The 20,737-nt window shown below is 34.0% G+C and overlaps 1 pseudogene; it reads left to right on the top strand.

The window, feature by feature from the left end:
* The first annotated feature begins 14,648 nt into the window (after positions 1 to 14,648).
* LOC115801512 (U2 spliceosomal RNA) lies at positions 14,649 to 14,772 on the top strand (annotated as a pseudogene).
* Positions 14,773 to 20,737: the final 5,965 nt, after the last annotated feature.

The following is a 20,737-nucleotide window of genomic DNA, read 5'->3' as shown; positions in this document are numbered from 1 at the left end:
TATGGTTCCCAATTTATATAATTACAAAAACAAACAACAACAAAAATCTGAGAACTGTTTAATTTCTTTATATATGTATTGGATCATAAATAGCTAAGGTCTTGGTTTACCCAGGCTCAGTGGTATGAATATCTCAAGCAATCACAAGCACCCACATATTTGTAAAGAAAAGATTTTTTAAAATTGCAAATATTCCACAAAGCCTGGAAAATATAATTTCTTCACTTACATGATAACATTCATGTGATAACAAGAAAATAAAACAGCATTCTTGTGAATAGGAATTCCAGAATAGTTATGCATTTAAAATACATTCGGGGAATGATGATTTTTTTTTAATTAATTTTTTTTTTTAAATTTTTGGCTGCGTTAGGTCTTCGTGGCTGCACACAGGCTTTCTCTAGTTGCGGAGAGCGGGGGTTACTCTTCACTGCAGTGCGCGGGTTTCTCATTGTGGTGGCTTCTCTTGTTGCGGAGCATGGACTGTAGGCGCGGGCTTCAGTAGTTGTGGCTCGTGAGCTCTAGAGTGCAGGCTCAGTAGTTGTGGCACACGGGCTTAGTTGCTCCACGGCATGTGGGATCTTTCTGGACCAGGACTCAAACCTGTGTCCCCCGCACTGGCAGGTGGATCCCTAGCCACAGTGCCACGAGAGAAGCCCTGGAATGATGGTCTTTGAAGAGAAGACTGTGTCCAGTTTATGTGGGGAAAAAAGAGAAAAGGCAACTTAATAAGGGACAACTACAACCTCTCAGTGTAAAAAAATACGAGAAACAGAGATCAAGCTAATATACACATAAACCATAGTGGCCTATTTGGCAATAGAAAATAGTAAAGATATAATAAAAACATTTGCTTATAGCCCATTTAAAAGATACTTCATAAAAGGGAAAGTCTCTGTTTTCATGATAGTGTTTTGAATGAGGTCTTATTGAAATTCTTCTAGATAGGAATTATACATCCTGGAATATAAAAGCTATTTGGAAGTCATTTTCTTAAATTGTGGCAATTTATGTATAATAAAATTCATCCCTTTTAGGGGTATAATTTGGTGAATTTTAAGAAATTTGTATAGTCATAAATCAAGATTTATAATATTTTTAACACAGCAAAAAATTTCCATGTGTCTCTTTGTAATCCTCTCCCCTGCTCCTATCCTCAGGTCCTGACAATGGTTAATCTGTTTTTATACCTGTAATTTTGCTTTTCAGGAATGCAAAATACAGTATGCTATTTCTATCTTCTTTCACTTAACATAAATGCATCCATATTGGTTCACTTATCCTTTTTATTTCTGAAAAGTGTCCCATTGTATGAATACACCACAATTGTCTATGTATTCAACAGGTGATGGGCACTGGGGTTTTTGCCAAATTTTGGCCATTACAAATGAAGATATGAATAGTCACGGCAGGTCTTTGTGCTGACTTAAGTTTTTCATTTCTTTTGAATAATGCTTAGAAATGAAAATTCTGAGTCATATGGTAAATATATATATAACTTTATTTGAAGAAGAAAAGAAAACCTGCCAAAATGATTGCCAGAAAAGCTGTATCATTTTTCATTCCCACCATTAAGTTGTAAAATATCCAGTTGGTCCGTGTGATTTCAGTACATGGTATTGCCAGTCTTTTTACGGCAATTCTTGAATACTATTCAGCAGTAAAAAGAACTATTGACACAATGCAAGAAAGTGAGCGGAAAAATCTCTAGAACATTATACTGAGTGAGAGAAGCTAGTATCAAAACATTACGTACTGTGTGATGTAACATACATTTATTTGACATTCCTGAAAGATGAAAAGTGACAGAAATATCAGTGACAGAAGATCAGTGGTTGTAGGGATTGTGAGTAGAAGTGTGACAAAAGCATGAGGGAAATTTCACAATTATGGAGCTGTTCTGCATCCTCAATATGGTGGTGGTTACACAACTCTATACATATCAAAATACATGGAACTGAGCATGCAAAGAAAAAAAGCAATATTACTATATGAAAAAATTAAAAGTAAAAACAATTTAAAAACCCTCTAAATTGTTGCAGTTTCAGTGAGGATGCAGGTATTTCATTGTGGTTTAATTTTTATTTCTCTGACGTTTAATTATGTTTAATTATGTTAATTATTATTCATGTTCTTAATTGACATTGGTACTTTTTTTTTTTCTTTTTTGGTAAGTGCCAATTCAAATCTTTTGCCCAGTTTTTTAAATTGGGCTGTTTGTCTTTTTGTTAAAATAGAAGTGTTATATATTCTGGATAATAGGACTTTATCAGCTATCCATTCTGAGAATATTTCTCCCAGTCTATGGCTGTGTTTACATTCTGTTAAAAATGTCTTACAAAGAGCACAATTTTTTAATTTTGATAAACTCCATTTTTTTTTCATTTTTAGTTCATACTATTTTGGCCTATTAAAATTTTTAGCCCAAAGCCCCAAATATAGTCTCAATTTTTCTTTTAAAAGTATTATCATTTTAGTTCTTATATTGAGGTCTATGACTTTTTTGAGTTTTTTGTTTTGTTTTTGTATACAGTGTTAGATTTTCTATATGGTGTTAGGTTTCATTTTTTATAGAGATGTTCAGTTTTTGCATCATCTTTTTTTGGTAAGGCTATTCTTGCCTATTTAATTATCTTGATACCTCTTTTGAAAATTCAGGTGAACACACAGAGATATTTTTCTGATGACTTTAATCTATTGATTTAATGTGTATTCTTAAGCCATTTCTATATTCTCTGATCACTGTAGTTTTTACAGTAAGTCCTAAAATGGGATAACGTAAGTTGACCAACTTTATACTTTTATTTCAAAATGTTTTGATTCTCAACATATATTAGACCATTAGCTTCCTGAATTTCTTTGAGCCTATAAAGCAATTTAAGGGGAATTGCTATGTTAACAATACTGAGTCTTCTAGTCCATGAACATTTTATATCTCTAAATTGATTTAGATACTGTTTTTAGAAAATTCTCTCAAATATTTATTTTTTTGCATAGTGTTTGCAAATAGTTTTTATACATCTATACCTACGTGTTTTACATTTCTAAAAGGTAATATAGCTTTCTTGAAGTATGATATATTCACAATAAATTTCACCTATTTTAAGTGAGTATATAATCTGATGATATTTGATAAATATTTGCAAATGTGCAACCATCATCACAATTAAGTTTTAGAATATATATGCATACTCCAGAAATGGTCCCTTTGCAGTCAGTTCCTGCCCTGACCCATGTCCCTTGACAACAACTGATTTTCTTTCTGTTGCTATAATTTTGCATTTGATTAAATGTTAAATGAATATTAAATTGTTTGGGTTTTCTGTCTAGTTTTTTTTTTTAATTTAGCATACAATCTTGAGATTTAATCACATTGTTTCATGTATCACTAGTTTCTTTCATTTTATTGCTACATAATATACCAGTATGTGGAATATTCTGCCTTTTATCCATTCAATTCTTGATATTATACATTTACCTCTTGATATCAACTTTCCTCATATTGCCTGTTACACATGTTGCTGCTACGAACATTTGTGTGCAAGTCTTTGTGGGCACAAACTTTCATTTTCCTTCAGAATAGAATAACTTAGTCATGTTGGAATGAAACGTTAATCTTAATAAATACAACCGAATACAGCTAACGTTGCTCTATCATTTTTCTTTCCCATTAGCCATATCTTAGTGTTCAACTTCCTCCATATCCTTGCCTACTCTTAGTATTTGCAGTCTTTTTATTTCTAACTATTCTTGTGCATGCATATTGGTATCTCATTTTGTTTTTAATTTGCTTTTACCTCATACCAAATGGTTGATGTTGAGCATGTTTTGTGTGAAATTACTGTACAAATAATTTCCCCTTTAAAAAACAATTAGATGCTTGTCTTCTTAATTTTTTCTTTGCAATATTTTGTAGGTATTAGGGTACAGCGTTCCTATATCTTTCAGTAAATGTACTATTAATAGATTAATTTAATTATATTTTAATAATTATTCATTGTTATGTAGAAATAGAATTTTTTTATGTTGACCTTGTGTTCTATAAACTTGCTAAATGTGCATATAGTTCTGGTTGCTCTTTTTAAAGATTTCTTATGATTTACTACTTACAAGTTTTGTTTGTCTGCCTATAAAGACAGTAATTTTTCCCTTCCAATAATTAATGTCTTTTTTTTGTTGTTGTTACTTTACTTCACTTGATAGGGCAGTACAATTTTGATTAGAAGTGGTGTGGGTGGAAATTTTTATTTTGTTTCCAATCATAGGATGAAAGAATTTCATCTTTCTATGTTAAATGTTAGCTAATTGATGGGGTTTTGTAAAGGCACTTTATTAAGTTGAGGAAGTTATCTTCTATTTTTAGTTCACTGCTAAATTTAACTTGGATGGATATTTAATTTTCTTAAATGTTTTTCCTGTACCTATTGACATGATTATATATTTTCTTATCTATTCTGTTGATGTGGACAATTATAATATTTGCTTTTTAAAGATTGAACAATTCTTGGTTTCTTTAAATAAGCCTACTTGGCAATGACGTACTACTATTTTTATACATTATTTTTAGATACTGCTGGATTCAAGTTGTTACTATTATGTAAGGATTTTTGAGTCTTTATTTGTAAACATTATAGTTTTGTAATTTTATTTAGTTATCGTACTGTCTTTCCTGAATTTGGTGTCAGCTTAAAATTGTTTTTATAAAATGTGTTGATATATTGTTCCTCCTTTTCCACTTGTGGAGGAGTCTGTATAAAATTGGTATTTTTTATTTCTTTAAATTCGGTGGAATTCACTAATGTAGAATTAATTTAGGCTTCGAATATATATATATGGGCTATAACTGTGATGTGAATTTCATTTAATTTCAGCGTATCTAATTCTTCTTTAGTTATTGTCTTTCAGGAAATTTACTCATGTTATCACGTTTGTAGGATGCATTGACATTGAATATTCATATTATTACCTTTTTTCTTTTTAATGTTTGTTGGTTTTGTAGGATGTTTCTTCTTTCATTTCTCTAATTATTTTAGTCTGGTATTGTTTTTAATTGATCAACTGGACTAGATTATTAATTTTAATAATTTTTCAACAAACCAGCTTTTACTTACATTCATTTTCTATAATGTTTTCTGTTTTCTAATTCATTAATTCCTTTTGTCATTGTTATTTCCTTCCTCCTACTTACTTCGGGTTAAATTTTAGACTTTCTTTTTTCTTTTCTAATAAAAGAATGTAATGTTATGAATTTCCCTCTAAAAGTAGCTTTAGCTACTTTTAGAATCCAAGAGTCCACACATTTACAAGGATGATGAATAAATAAGGAGACTGGTTTTGAATTCTAATCCTTCACAATGAATAAACTGGTAAAATCTCAAACCACGTGTGGAAAATAATATTTTCTCTGTTCCATCTGATGTGGATATCTCTTCTCTTTTACTTGAATAAGGTTTTCTGATTGCTTTTGTGTTTCACCCTTTTCCTGGCCCACTGCGGTCACCAGTGGAAAGAAGCTTCTTTAAGAAAGGGTCTTAATTATGAATTACAGTCTCTATCTGCTGCTCAAAACTCAGGTGTTAAGTACATATCCTGAACCACTATTTTACTTTCAGGGTCCCAATCTCCCAGTAGCATCTCTGAAATTTCTGTCACAAGTGTATATGTGACAAGGTCCTTGTGCTATGTTGATAAGCTTTCTGCTAACTAGCATCTCTGCTATAGGTACTGCTATCTCAGGTTTTCTGATTTTCTGCTGCATGCTATAAAAATGAGAAAAAAAATTTTAATAATGGGGAATAGTGATTTATAGATTGTGTCAAAAGGTGAAGAGCTTCCTCCCTGGGCAGAACATGTATACTATTTTATTTTCTCTATAAGAGGAAAAGTATTCCTCTGTATATGCTGTTGATCTATTATAACACTCTCATGTGAGCTATGTGATTTTTTATTAAGACTAAATGTGGTCTACTGTTAGGGCTCAAAATGAATTGTCAATTGTATTAGGTTCCTATTGATGCTATAAAAAGTTACCACAAATGCAGTGGCTTAAAGCAGGACAAATTTATTGTTTTTTATCATTCTGAAGGTCAAGTGTGAAATGAGTATTATGGGGCTAAAGTCAACATGCTGGCTTGACTACTTTTTTTCTGGAGGATGTAGAGGAGAAACCATTCCTTGCCTGTTCAGCTTCCGGAAGTTGCCCCCATTCCTTGGCTCCTGGCCCTCTTCCAGCAATCATATCAATCCAACCAACCTCTGTTTTGTTGTCACATCTTCTCTAACACTCCTGTCACTCTCTTTTCCTTATAAGGACTTTTGTGATTATATATTGGATTATCTCTGGATAATCGAGAATAATCTCCCCAGCACAAGGTCTTTAATCATATCTGCAAAGCCTTTTTTGCCATAACATATTCATTTTATGGATTAGAATATTTGGGAGCTATTATTTTTGCCTACCTCATCAATAAAACCCAAATCAAAAGATTTCCTCAAAATAGAGTAAAAGGAAACATAAAAAACATCATTGGAATAGATGCTATGCATGTCACTTTAAGAAATTCTGCAAAATGATTATTTTTTTGTTTAGTGCTTTCAGTTTAGCAAACACTGAATTTTGTGAAGAATAAGAAGAAAGAAGAAGAAGGAGGAGGTGGGGGATGAGGAGGGGGAGGGGAGGAGGGGGAGGGGAGGAGGAGACAACGACAATGAGGAGGAGTAGGAAAAACAAGAACAAAAATGACAACAACAAAAACAAGAAAGTATATGAACTGTAGATAAGCAAACATAAATAAACCTTTTACCTTTACTTTGGAATGATTTTAAAGTTCGCCCATACACAATGTTCTTTCACTTTTAAATTGCACATGTTCCTATATCAGCATGTCCCTGAAGGATCTGAAATGGATTTACTAGTATTGTAACCTATTTGATCCAATTAAAATATGTCTCTGTCTAAACTTCTGAAATTCAACTACAGAAATTTCTGACTTATATCCTCCTTCTGACCTTTAGCAGAATGTTCTATACTCACAACATCATTCTCAGTTGTTAAGAAGCGAGTTCATATATTTCACCACTGGAAAAACTGAAGCACACTTAAGGGGGAAAATAGCTTATTTTGGTTACTGGCAGAGTCATAAATATACCAGTGTAACATTTTATTGAGTTTATTGAAGGGAATGTTGCCTACAACATACAGATGGTAGGTGCAAAACATCCTCATCTAAAGTGACAGGAATAAAGTTAAGAAATGCAAAAATAAACTCTCAAAATACATCACTGTATTGAGGCAGGCAGCCCCAGCAGTCATTTTTTCCTGTGCCTCCTGTAAAAGATCAGATGTTCTGGAGTCAAACAGCTATGCATTTTTAGCTTTCTTATATATGAAGTAAATAAATTTGGTATTGTGTTATTTCTCTCTCCCGTAACTAAAGTGATTCTTTTCTAAAATAAATAAGGCAGGATGGGAAGGGAGTGCAGGATCTAAGCTGTCACTGACATCCTGACCACAAAGCCACCTGCCTGTTTCCTGTTCACAATGTCCAGCATGAAAATATATGCTACCTATTGATGTCAGGATATAATTCAGAGTAGTAGATAGACCATTGTAAGAGAGATTGGCTATTTTCTCTTCAGTATTAAGATTAAGAAGCAGTTTTCTCTGCCTTGCATGCTGTGGAAGTTTCTGAGTTTTCCAAGTGATTTTTTTTTCATTTCAACACTTCTGTTTTCCCTTTCTTTCTTGGCTATCTCCCATTCTACACTAAAAAAACAATGATGCTTTACTGCTTTCTAATTACTTAATTTACATCTTCTCTCCTGGTAGTCAGATTTTCTAGACACTCCATGATATTTCTCTGCCTAATTTACATGAGATACAAATAAACCAGACTAAAATCTGCGTGTTTGCTTTTCTTACGTTAATTGTTCTTAGTTGTTAGCAGTATTAACACCTTGATCATTTACAATTAAATTTACTTACTAAATTTATTACTTCAAATAACAATGTCTCTTTTTAATATTTAATTGAATTGAATTTTAAAAATGTTTATTTAAATGCTATTATGCCCAAGACATCATGCTTTTAACCTGAGATGTTACCTTTCGTGCAACTTAATTGAATACTTCCTATCTGCTATGAAATATGAGAGGATGAAGAATATAGAAGAAAAATAAATTAGCCTTTGACTTCAAATATAAATGCAAATTTATAATATATTTACCTGAGAAACTTGAACTTCTTTTAACAGTTTTGGACATCCATAATCTATGGAATTTGGGGCATTTCAAGCATTTTTTACTCAGATCTCAAGAAGCAGGGAGGGTCCTGGATGATACCTGGGTTATTTTAATAATTACTAATATTTAGCATTTACTTTGAACTGATTTCTATACTATCCATATGTTTGATACTAACTCATTTATTTATGAAATGAAAATTTATATTTTGATTGCTTTTCCTGCCCTTGGTCATCTACTTTCTTCTATGTCCATCCTTCCTCCACGAATAGGAAAGTAATATAGAGAGTATGGTGCTAGTTCCTAATCTCAGTAGTTGCTATGAAAATGAATAATCTTTGATGAAAAGCAAGTTGAATGTGTCACAATCGAGTGTGTGCACCATCAGATTTTAATGGAAAAATGGAAAAGGAGTGTAGTTATCAAGGAACGTAATACAAAGACACTTTTCTCAAGTTTCCAATTTCACAACGATATTTGTGAATATACTTATGTTTAGGAATGCTGAAATATTCAGTCATTTCTCTCAATTCTACAGTTCAAATTTACATTTACATCCCGCTTGATGGGAAAATTTATAAAGCAGTCAAATGTATCATGCCTAAAGAAAGCCTATTTCCTTCATTTATAGAAACCTTGTCTCCAACCTAGACAGCTTCTTTTCAAAACCATTTTTCTGTATATGTTTGCATGTGTGTGTGTTTATCTGAATTCAAGTGCAGCATAAGTTTTGCTGATCAGTTATGTGCCAAATACAGATGCCAGAATTTCCCCAAGCCAATAGTTACTGGGATTTCCCTCTACTGAATCTATCAAAATAATATCTCATGAGTTTTCAAATAGTTTGCACCTGTCTTTTGTTAAGTTCTGTTGTATGTTGATTCGAGAAACAAACAAACAAAAATAGCCTAATGAGAAGGAACTGAGAAGCCTGTAAAACTGGCCAAGCCAGACAAGGTAGAGAAACATTTTGCAGGAAAAAAAATTACTTAGGAATAATCTATAATTTACACATTTATAGCACTAGAACTGGAAGAGAGTGTTCAGTAAATTTACCTTGTTATTCAGGGGTGTGTCACTTGGCTCATCACTATCCCCACGGATAAAATGTACTGAGAAAGAGGTACATCCTGTTCTCCCTCTCTATAACACCTTACCCAAGGAAGTTTGTGATATTTTGTTCTAACCCAAATAATGCTTTAATTATTAAATCTAATGCAGTAAGGTAACAGGGCCGGCCAAGATTTTTGTATATCAAACACTTTGCACACATCTTGAGTTCAGTAAGTGCTCAGTGTCTGTATAATATGACAAATAATGAAAGAGGCCAGTGCTGGAGAATTTCAAGGCTACCAATGTAGTCAAAAGAGAGATATTTGAGATATCAAATATGGTTTATAAACTCATTATTAAAATGGCTTTTTAAAAACCACTATATTCTGGCCTACTAAAAGCCAGTATATGCTGGCAACAGTGCTTTACCTACATTATCTCATTAATTCCTCCAAACTACCCCAGGCACACATACTTTCATGGATGTTTCAGAGATATGAAAATAGAGTCATAACACAGTTATGAATTTGTTACCAACACACATGCTGTAATCACAATGGCATACTGAATCAGGATGGGAACAAAAGCTAAGTGAATAACAAGGTAGACTTAAAATTACAACAAAACTTGCCATCTCATTATTCAGTTATAGTTTGTGTAAACAACTGAGAAAATTGCCTGAGGTCTATTGTTAAAATTATTTAGATTTGGCTGAATTTCATTTGGAGTAGACTATAATCCTGGGATAATATATATGAAAACAATAAATAAATAAATATTTAATATAGATTTTTATTTGCATTGGTTGAAATATAAATAAAATTATTTCCATTCAAAGATATTTTCAAGAAATCCAAATATAATAAGAGTAAAAATATAGAGCATCATCTTTTAAAATAAGTATCAGAGGACATTTTATAACATAACTTAATATTTTCCTAGGACAATAATAGTTACTCAATAAGTAATTATTACATGACTTAGTGACAAGAAGTATTGTATTATATTTTTAGTTTTTTACGTGGTTATCATGTTTGAGAGAAATATGTCAATCTGTGGTATACTCACAGTCAGTGTAACATAGTGGTTAAGATCACTGGCTCTGTAAGGTTCAGATATGTTCCATATAAAGTTATAACCTAAAACTCTCAGGACACGAGGTTCTATAAAGTGAAGATAATAATAGTATTTATTACATGGCTGGTTTGAGAGAATTATTAGTTTCAACAGGTAAGGTTCTTAGAACAGCATCTGGCATTTAGTAAGTATTGAATAAGTATTAGCTATTATATAATTTGTGCCCCTCTTCAAGTAAAAGTAAGATACACTATGATGGAGTTCTACGCCATCATTCAATGCTAAACAGTAAAGATTTCACATGGTTGAGGTTTGATATATCCACAAAATACTTTCTCAATAAATAAGTGCTGATATCTTTTTTCTTTAGATTTTAAACTCATGAAGATGAAGAAGGACGAGGAGGAGGAAAAAGAGAAACTATTACAGATTGGTCTTAGTAAGTAGTTCCAGGAATTCAGAGTATAATCTATATTTTGTGTTCTTTTCTTTCCCCCGTTTTATTAATGTGTTTCTTTTAATTCTTTGCTATTTTTTTGCACCAACTTCAGACCCTTTTAGGAATAAGGGAGATATACTTCAAGTAATTATTTATTAAAATATGCTTGATATATGATAGCAAATATATTGATTATAATATCAATATGCTTATGCTTTTGATATTATATATCAAAATATGCTTGATATATAATATCAACTATATGAACAAATTTATTAGGCAGATTTGGAATATACCTTCCCTATATTCCTCATAGAGCGTCTGAACGGCTTTTAGCACATATCTTCATCTGATCCATTTAGTTTATGACAGCACTTTTTAACAATTAAAATATGCTCACTGGTTTACCGAAACATCATAGGGAAGCCCTGCTAGTGAGTCAAACCAAATATTTTGTTATAGACATAGCTATATATTGACTATATATATGTTTATGAATGCATATATGTATGTACTTCATAGATCTGTTATAGTATATGTAAGTGACATTTTTAAAACTTCAGTTTTCCATGGATTTTAGTTAGTTGACCTCTCTTCACCTTGGAGATATTCAAGTTAACAATTGTTATTAATTGTTGTAATTGTTCAGTTAATAACTAGTTACGACTTCTTCAGCCATTACATTAGCCATGAAATAGAGATGCAAGTAAGCCGGGGGTGGGGAGTGGAAAAAGCAGAAGTCAGTACTTTACAAGGAATGTGGGTACCAGTCGTACATGTCCATAAACACCAGAAAGTACCACAGCATCACATTTGCAGTTATGAGTATCCACATTTCCAATGCCTCCTTCCGCTTTTATAGTTCAATGCTGTTCTCACTACACTCTATGTGATGCTACTTCAAAATTTCTAACATAGGCCATGCTAAAATTGATATAAAATCTCAAATCAAGTGTTATTCAAACTTTTTTTTAATTTTCAGATATGACAAAGGCCACTGCTCTTGTTTAGACAGATAGTTTTGATTTCATGTTAATCACCTTGCAAACTTTAATTTTGAGAAAATTTCATGTGCTTATGGAATCATTCTATCTGTTGTTCTTTGATTGATAACATCAATATTTATTTTATCCAGTAGTCTGTTAACTTTCCAAGCTATTTTTAGTCTCTACTATTCTAGATTTACTTGCAATCTTCTCAGTAACTGAGGAAAATGTTTCTATCATATCATGTGCAGGTTCAATTATTTTGCATAAAGTCGCTTCTATTCCCCACTCATTTACTTTTCTCCCCTCCCCCTTTTTCGTATTCCTCTGTACACATTTTTGTTTTTTTGGTAACAATTTTGTATCAAATTTTTTCCCATTTTTGTTCTTTATTTCCTATTTTTTAAATTTACTGAGATATAATTGACATATTGTGTAAGTTGAAGATGTCGAGGGTGTTGATTTGATCCATTTATATATTGCAATATGATTACCACCATAGCATTAGTTAACACCTGAATCATGTCACATAATTATCATTTCTTTTTTGTGTAAGAACCTTTAAGGTCTACTCTATTAGCCACTTTCAAATATATAACACAATATTGTTAACTATAATCACTATGTCATGTTTTAGATTTGGAAACTCTATTCCTCTTCTAACAAAGTAAAAGCTTTGTAGATGCAGAGAGTAAAATGGTGGTTACCAGGGGCTGGGGGGTAGGAGAATTGGGTGATATTGGTCAAAGGGTAAAAACTTTGTGCTTTTTGATTGGATAATTCAATAAATTTGTGTTTAGAGTGATTATTGCTATGTAAGGACTTATTAATGCCATTGTATTAATTGCTTTCTTATTCTTTTATAATTCCATTGCTGTTTTGCCCTCTCTTTATGCCTTTCTTTGTGAATTGATTATTTTTTTGTGGGGGTATGCTCTGATTTCCTTCTCTTTATCTTTTGCGAATCTAATATAGGTTTTTGCTCTGTGGTCACCATGTGAGGCTGACATCTTACAGATTTAAAAAGTCTATTTTATGGTGATAGCAACTTAACTTTGATTAAATACAAAAAAATCTACCCTTTTACTCCTTCCCATTTACTTTATTAATGTCACAATTTATCTCTTTTTATATTGTACGTTTTTAGACTATATATTATCAAATTATAGTTATTTTTAATGCTATTTTCCTTTAACCTTTATACTATAGTTCAGTGGTAACTTGCCATCATATTACAGAATGAGGTTTCTGAATTTGACTATACATTTAACTTTCCCAGTGTGTTCTATATTTTTGTATATTTTCACTTAACTAATTAGCTTCTTTTCATTTCACTTGAAGAAATCCTTTCATCATTTTTTATAAGGCAGACCTAGTGGAGACAAACTCCCTCAGCTTTTGTGTTTCAGGGAAAGTCTTTATTTTTCCTTCATACCTGAAGGATAATTTTGCCATGCAGAGTATTCTTGGTTGGCGATTTTTTTCTTTCAGAACTTTGAATGTATAATCCCACTCTCTACTGGCCTGTAAGTGTCTGCTGAGAAACTTGCTGATAGCTTAATGAAGATTCTTTTGTAGGTTACAGTCTTTTTTCTTCTTGCTGCTTTTAGGAGTCTTTGTCTTTGATTTTTGACAATTTCATTATAGCGTGTCTTGCAGAAGATCTTTTTGTAATGAAATAATGGGGTAATTTGTTAGCTTCATGAACTAGAAGTCCAGTCTCCCCCCCAAGGTTGGGAAATTCTCAGTCATTATTTCTTTAAATAATCTTTCTGCCTCCTTATCTCCTCCTTATGGAGCTCCAATGATCCTGATTTTGGCTCTTTCAATGGTATTCCATAGCTCATGTAGACTTTCTTTGGTCTTTTTCATTCTTTTTTCTTTGTTTTCCTCTTACTGGGTTATTTCAAAGTTTGTATCCTCTAATTCACTGACTGTTTCTTCTCCTTGATCTATTCTAATGTTGATGTTCTCTATTGCATTTTTCATTTCCTTCACTGAATTTTCAATTTTAGAATTTCTGTTGTTGTTTTTTTAATGATTCCTAGCTCTTTGTTGAATTTCTCATTTTATTTGTGTTTTGTTTTCCTGATTTCATTGAATTGTCTTACAGTGTTTTTTCGTAGCTCATTGAGTTTCCTCAAAATAGCTATTTTGAATTCTCTATCAGGTAAACTGCAGGTCTCTGTGTACTTTAGGTTTGGTTACAGGATGATTATTGTGATCTTTTGTTGATATCATGTTTTCTTGATTCCTCACTTTTTTTTTGGAGTTTGCATTGTTGTTTTTGAATTTGAAGTAGCAGTCACCTCTCCAATCTTTATTAGCTGCCTTCACATGAGGGATACTTTATTTTTATACATCTTTATTGGAGTATAATTGCTTCACAATGCTATGTTAGTTTCTGTTGTACAACAAAGTGAATCAGCCATATGCATACATATATCCCCATATCCCCTCCCTCTTGAGCCTCCCTCCCACCCTCCCTAACCCACCCCTGTAGGTCATCACAAAGCACCGAGCTGGTCTCCCTGTGCTATGCTGCTGCTTCCCACTAGCTATCTATTTTACATGTGGTAGTGCATATATGTCAATGCTTCTCTCACTTTGCCCCAGCTTCCCCTTCCCACCCCATGTCCTCAAGTCCATCTCTACATCTGCATCTTAATTCCTGCCCTGCCACTAGGTTCATCAGTCCCTTTTTTTTAGATCCCACATGTATGTGTTAGCATATGGTATTTGTTTCTCTTTCTGACTTACTTCAGTCTGTATGACAGACTCTAGGTCCATCCACCTCACTACAAATAACTCAATTTCGTTCCTTTTTATGGCTGAGTAATATTCCATTGTATATCACTTCTCAGCCTTTTGGCTAGGTTCAAGTGTAGTATCTGTTCTTATCAGTGAGGGATAGTTTTCACTGGTCTTGTTGCAATATTCTGAGACTTTCTCTGACCTTGTATGGATATACCTACTCCACACTTCTTGCTCCCTCTTGTGGCAGAATTCTTGTATGTCTTCTCTCAATCTTAAAATGCACCAGGCTGGCAGCTGCTAACCTCTCTTTTGTTTTCCCAAAGGTGGCGGTACTACAGCTCAAGATTGCGGTTTCTCCCTTGCCCACAGACACTGGCCTGTTTTCTGCACATGCTCCCTCTCTATCCAAGCTCACTCTTGCCACCGCCCACAGGAACATGTACTAGGAGCCAGCTGCAGAGTTGGGGGAGGTGTGAGTTTGGAATTCAGGTCATTGTGGGTGTTCAAAGGCCACTTGGGGGATCTTGGGGTGAGATTTTCCCTGCAGCTCATGGGTGGGCTCTCTGCTGGAGTCCAGGATACAGTCAGCTGAAACTGTGTCCCGTTAATGCCCTTGGATGTTCCTATCTACCTCTTTCCTTAACTTCCCCTCCACTCCCCAATCTTGGAGTTCTTGATTAATACTCTGGCTGCTGTGAGTGAGAAATGGGTTTCTGTAACAGCTTCTTTCACTGCTTGGGAAGCCAGATGCTCACTCACTGCTCTCCCTTTCCCCTGCAGAAGAGATGGTTTTTTGCCCCAAAGGAGTCCTGAAACTTCTTCTCTGGAAGCCTGGACTTCTACAAAGGCTCTCTCCTCTGTGTGTGTCCACATAAGTCAGTGTTTTTCAGGTGCTCCCATTCTGTGGCTGAGCAGGGCTGGAGCCAGTGCTCATGCCCATGCTGGTTCCACAGCTTGTACTGAAGTCTGTCTTCCTATTACCTGATGCATATGGGGGCGGAACCTCTCTGGGGTCCCTTGGTGTATGTTGCTGGATTCCACAACTCCCACAGAGGCACTTTAGTTCATGGATGAATGCCAAATTTTAGTTGTGAAGGAGGGTCAAAACCAAGGTCATCTTATGCTGTCATGAAGCTGTTATCATTCTTTTATCAAAGCTTTTATTTAAGAAGGAAGAGAAAATGTCATTTTTGAATAGTTTTGAGTGGGATTCTGAAAATAACTTATCTAAGAAGGCTTCCATTTTTAGAAAGATAACAACAATGGATAGTGGAGAAGATAATGAAGTAGCAGCAAGTGTCCCTAGTACCTTAAACATAAACACTATATCAAAGTCAATAGAGAATTAAACTTTTATGCACATCTGTACATTGTAAAACTTACATATTTTTGCTCTTTTAGATGCTTTAGCTTCTAATTGTCCTTTATTCAGGAAAATTTATTTGACTTTTTTCTTTTTTTTTTGTTTTTGTTTGGCTCTGTTGGGTCTTCGTTGCTGCACGCAGGTTTTCTCTAATTGCCACGAGCGGGGGCTACTCTTTGTTGCAGTGCACTGCTGTGCAGTGGCTTCTCTTGTTGCAGAACGTGGGCTCTAAGTGCGCGGGCTTCAGTAGTTGTGGCACACAGGCTTCAGTAGTTGTGTCTTGCAGGCTCTAGAGCGCAGGCTCGGCAGTTGTGGCGCACAGGCTTAGTTGTTCCGCAGCATGTGGGATCTTCACAGACGAGGGCTCGAATTCATGTCCCCTATATTGGCAAGCAGACTCTTAACCAATGCGCCACCAGGGAAGTCCCTAACTTATTTTTTAAAATAAGTTTATATATTTTATATATACTTCCATTTTCTCGTACTATCTTAAATATGTACTGATGTATGCATATTATCTGTGTATGTGTCCTTTTCACAAATGAACTGAACTTGCCAATGGTTTTTGTCATCTGCCTATCATGGAGGCAAATATATATTTTAAAAATTTCAGCTCTTATTATTACCTCCACTCTCCAGTTTCCCAGTGATCTTCCAGTATCTGTCTTAGCTGCCCACCACAAATACCCTTCTTAGAAAATGACAACAACCCCTTGTATAGAATTTATTTTATGCTAAACACTATTCTAAGTGCCTGAGTATCATATGAAACTGATGTTGTTATTGCCCCCATTTTACAGATGGCACAATGAAACAAAGAGAAATTAAATAACTCACCCACAGTCATACAACTTATGGTGGCAGAACCAATATCCAAATCAAGGTAGCCTGTCTCCAGAGCTCATTTTTTTTAACTTCTATAAATCCCTGAAACTTGGCCATTCATTTCAGTTATTAACCCAGCAGTTATCAGTTTAGTTCATAATATTTATTTCCATTAAAATTGTATTTCTTTCCAATCCACAGTCTATTCTCTCTGAAAAGTTTTTCTTCAGTTAGATAAATGCATGGAGTACAAACTTTAATATTATGAGTTTTTTTCGGATATTAATATGTCTTCTTTCCTTGCAAATGAAAAATTTATCACATTATAAATCACCTGAAAATTTCTTTAAAGAGGTACCATCCTTAGATGCAACTCATATAATGCAAATACATCATATTTAGTACTTTGTGTGGTTGTAGCTTTCCTGATATTTGTCTTTGTGATTAAGTAGATAATCAAAAAACTTTTTCTTAAAAAAGTACTAAAAGTCTTATAATGTTCCTGACAAGAAAATGATTAAGAAATTAAGATCACAGAGAAACATGGCACATGAATTTAATCCATATTAATGTTATATATTAGCTTTGAATTTTTTTCCTGATGCAAACTCTGAGATATTTAGAATATTTTTCTTTCTGTGAAGTCTCAACAATATATCCCTTTAAAAGAATCCCTTAGGAAGTCACTTCTTGTATAGTTTGTGCCTTAGGGCACAGCGATTTCTTAAGAAGTGTTAAAGAGCAAAAGATAACCCTTTTCTCCATTACCACCAAACACTCCCTTTTTTACTTACTATGCCATATTCACTTGAGTCCCCATAAAACCAACAGCAGAAAAAATTTTGTCCATAGTTCTTGTATTGTATTTTAAGCTTTTAGTCCTTTTTGCTTCCTTCACTGTCCTGCCCTTGACCCACCTCAGTAAGGTTTTTAAGAAACTTTTAATGTTAATAACTGTTAACTGTTGTTTAAGGGTTTCATAGCTCCCATATTATTTTATGAACACTACTAAGTCTGGAAAGTACATAAAGACTATTAGCAGAACAGATTCACTTATGGCACCTTTATTGCCAATAGTTGACTTCCTCAGTCACTGTTGTTATAGACAGGCAGATCCTTTTGAATTGACAGGCAAACATCCATTGAACATCTTTTATATGAACAAATTATGAAAGTGGGGTTAGACATGTAAACATATAACAAGAAAATATCTGAACATGCTCTATCGTTTACTCGGTATATGCTTTTAAGAAAGTTTCATGACTTCTTTAAAAATTAATTTATTTATTTATGGCTGTGTTGGGTCTTTGTTGCCGCACACGGGTTTTCTCTAGTTGCAGCTAGCAGGGGCTACTCCTCATTGTATTGCGCGGGCTTCTCGTCGCGGTGGCTTCTCTTGTTGCAGAGCACGGGCTCTAGGCGTGTGAGCTTCAGTCGTTGTGGCGCACAGGCTTAGTTGCTCTGCAGCTTGTAGGATCTTCATGGACCAGGGCTTGAACCCATGTCCCCTGCATTGGCAGGTGGATTCTTAACCACTGCGCCACCAGGGAAGTCCAGTTTCATGGCTGTCTAAACTCTTCTTTTATACAAGATTATATAATACCTGGCTCATAGACTGTGAGTATATATTACCTCACTTTCTTTCCTCTAGTAAGCACCCAGTAAAAGTTTATGAAATGAATAAATATAAATAGTTAGCATAATTACTGAGAAATCTGTCATCCAGATTCTCTCTGTCACATTTTCCAAAGCAAAGATTTAGGGTAACGTCAAGGAGAGAACTGTATTTGTGAACACTTAGGGAGACTTGTCTTCTAAATGAGTGAAACTATCTTCAAAGAGCCATTTTTACATCTTTCCTATATACTTCTCTATTCCTCTGCCTTTTCTTTTTACTTGCTTTTTCCTTTCTCTCACTATAAGAATTCATATAGTGGTTTTACTGCAGTAATGATTGTGGGAATGAGTGGAAAATTTTTCTTAATGTCTGGTCTTAATTGTGAAGGGAATCTGATATCCAAAAGAATTATTTGCAAATATATCCAGACTTTACAAGTATTTTACTCTTAAGTAGAAACTATTTCTAGAAAGTAAAGGCCTCTTACCCTCCAAATTATCTCAGATAGTGGGCACAGTTATCATGGATGTATTAAACCTAGGATGACATTTGAAACTGTTTTCCGCTCTGAAAAGCAGTGGCTTTGCTTTATATCTTTGATAAAGTAAATATCCTCAAGGTACAATGAGGTTTGGAGCAAAACAAATCCCAAACGTGGGTCATGTTGAAGATCCTTTCTTGAAAACTCTAAAATTTGTGTTGAAAATTAAAACAATAAATCATAGTATGACAGGAAAAATGTGAAAGAGGCAGTTTTAGCTCTGGAAATGACTTGAGCACTTAGAACTGTTTGTTCTAAATCTAAATCTAAATCTTTGTTCTAAATTGAGAAATTTAACAAAACAATACTGGAGGTAAACTATCAGAGAAAAAAATCTGAAAATATTTCTATTTTAATCCCATGGTTGATTAGTTTTGTTTTTGTTTTTGTTTTCTCTCCAGTGCCACAATCCTAGCCTAATTAAATGAACATGTAATTCTAATTTTAATTGTATCAAAAATAGAAATAAAAAACAAGTCAGAAAACCCTCTAAACTAAATAACTCCAAAATGCTGTTTCAGGAAACTACTCTTTTCATCTCTGCAGGATTTCTTCTGAAACCTTTTTAGTTCATATGCAAAAATCATCAGTTAAGTCTGTGACAGTTTTTTGAGTAAGAGCAAACTTTGCCTTGACTCCTAGGCAAATTCAGAATTGATCCCTTAATCTCTCCCTCCCCCTGCTCTGTCTTTCCTTCCATCTCTCTTTCCCTCTCCCTCCCCCTTCCCTTCTTCAGAGGCAGCATAAAATTTTGGATGACCATTGGATTTTTCAGAGGAAATAGACACAATTTCAAGTCCAGGTTCTACTATTTTCTACCTGTGAAAACTTGAGCACCTTATTTATCCTATTCAAACCTCAATGGTCTTACCTATAAAATGGAGCTAATAAAACTCACACAGAATGATTAATATAATGAAATTAGAAAATAAAGTACTTGACATATAAAAAGCATTCAATAAATGTAAGACATTATTTTAAAATACTATTTCTCTTTTGCTTTCTATGCTCTTCCCTTCCTTCTTTTGTCCTGACTTAAATATAGTATGCTAGGCACTTGGCTAAGTTCTGTGGTGTCATAGTGAAAGAAACCTCATTTTTCCATTCCAGGAGCTCACAGTCTATTAGAGAAGATAATACTAAAACATGGGGAGAGGGGTAAATGAGGCCAAAAGTGGCCAGTTCTTTAAAAGAGTTTTAGACAAATATTTGTTTGAGACAAAGGACTATGCTGGCTATATACAGTTTAGGACAAAGGTATGCCGCTGCTAAAGAATGACTATTTCTATATCTGTTCTCTTCCCTAATACCAGTAATAGCTAACATTTTGGGGGTACTTGCTCTATATTTTACTTTTGTGGAGCTGCTTCATGTGCAAACTGATTAGTCAAAGTTCTTCCTTGGAATTTCTTGAGTCTCAAGATGCTCTTTACATAACTCCTCCACCTTGTGATAAAATATTTCAGTTTCTTGGACATTCTGGATAAATTGGATAAGCAGTTGTTAATTCCAGCTGAGTCCAATTCAAAATGTTGATCTCTTGCATTGCAGAACTGCAGGAAAGTATAATGGTCCCAAAAGCAACTTTCGATCACAGTGGAGTAGGAGTCAATGGATAAATGTCCCAGACTCTAAATCCTGGATGGGTGCTGGGAACACTTTTAGATGTTCTAAGCTTCACAGAGGGTCCTGAGAAGGACTAAGATTAGAATGGTAACCCCTCATTAACACATGCTATTGGCCCTTTTCCCTTCTTTGTATCACTTTCTCTTATCCATCACTTGTGCTTCCTTGATCAACTCCCAAATAAAATACTTGCACCCAAGTCCTTTTCTTT

Source organism: Delphinapterus leucas, chromosome 16 (genome assembly GCF_059928025.1).
Source record: "Delphinapterus leucas isolate spDelLeu-1000000601 "Yukka" chromosome 16, BTC_Dleu_Yukka2, whole genome shotgun sequence".
Lineage (NCBI taxonomy): Eukaryota > Metazoa > Chordata > Mammalia > Artiodactyla > Monodontidae > Delphinapterus > Delphinapterus leucas.
This window is presented reverse-complemented; position numbering and strand designations above follow the sequence as displayed.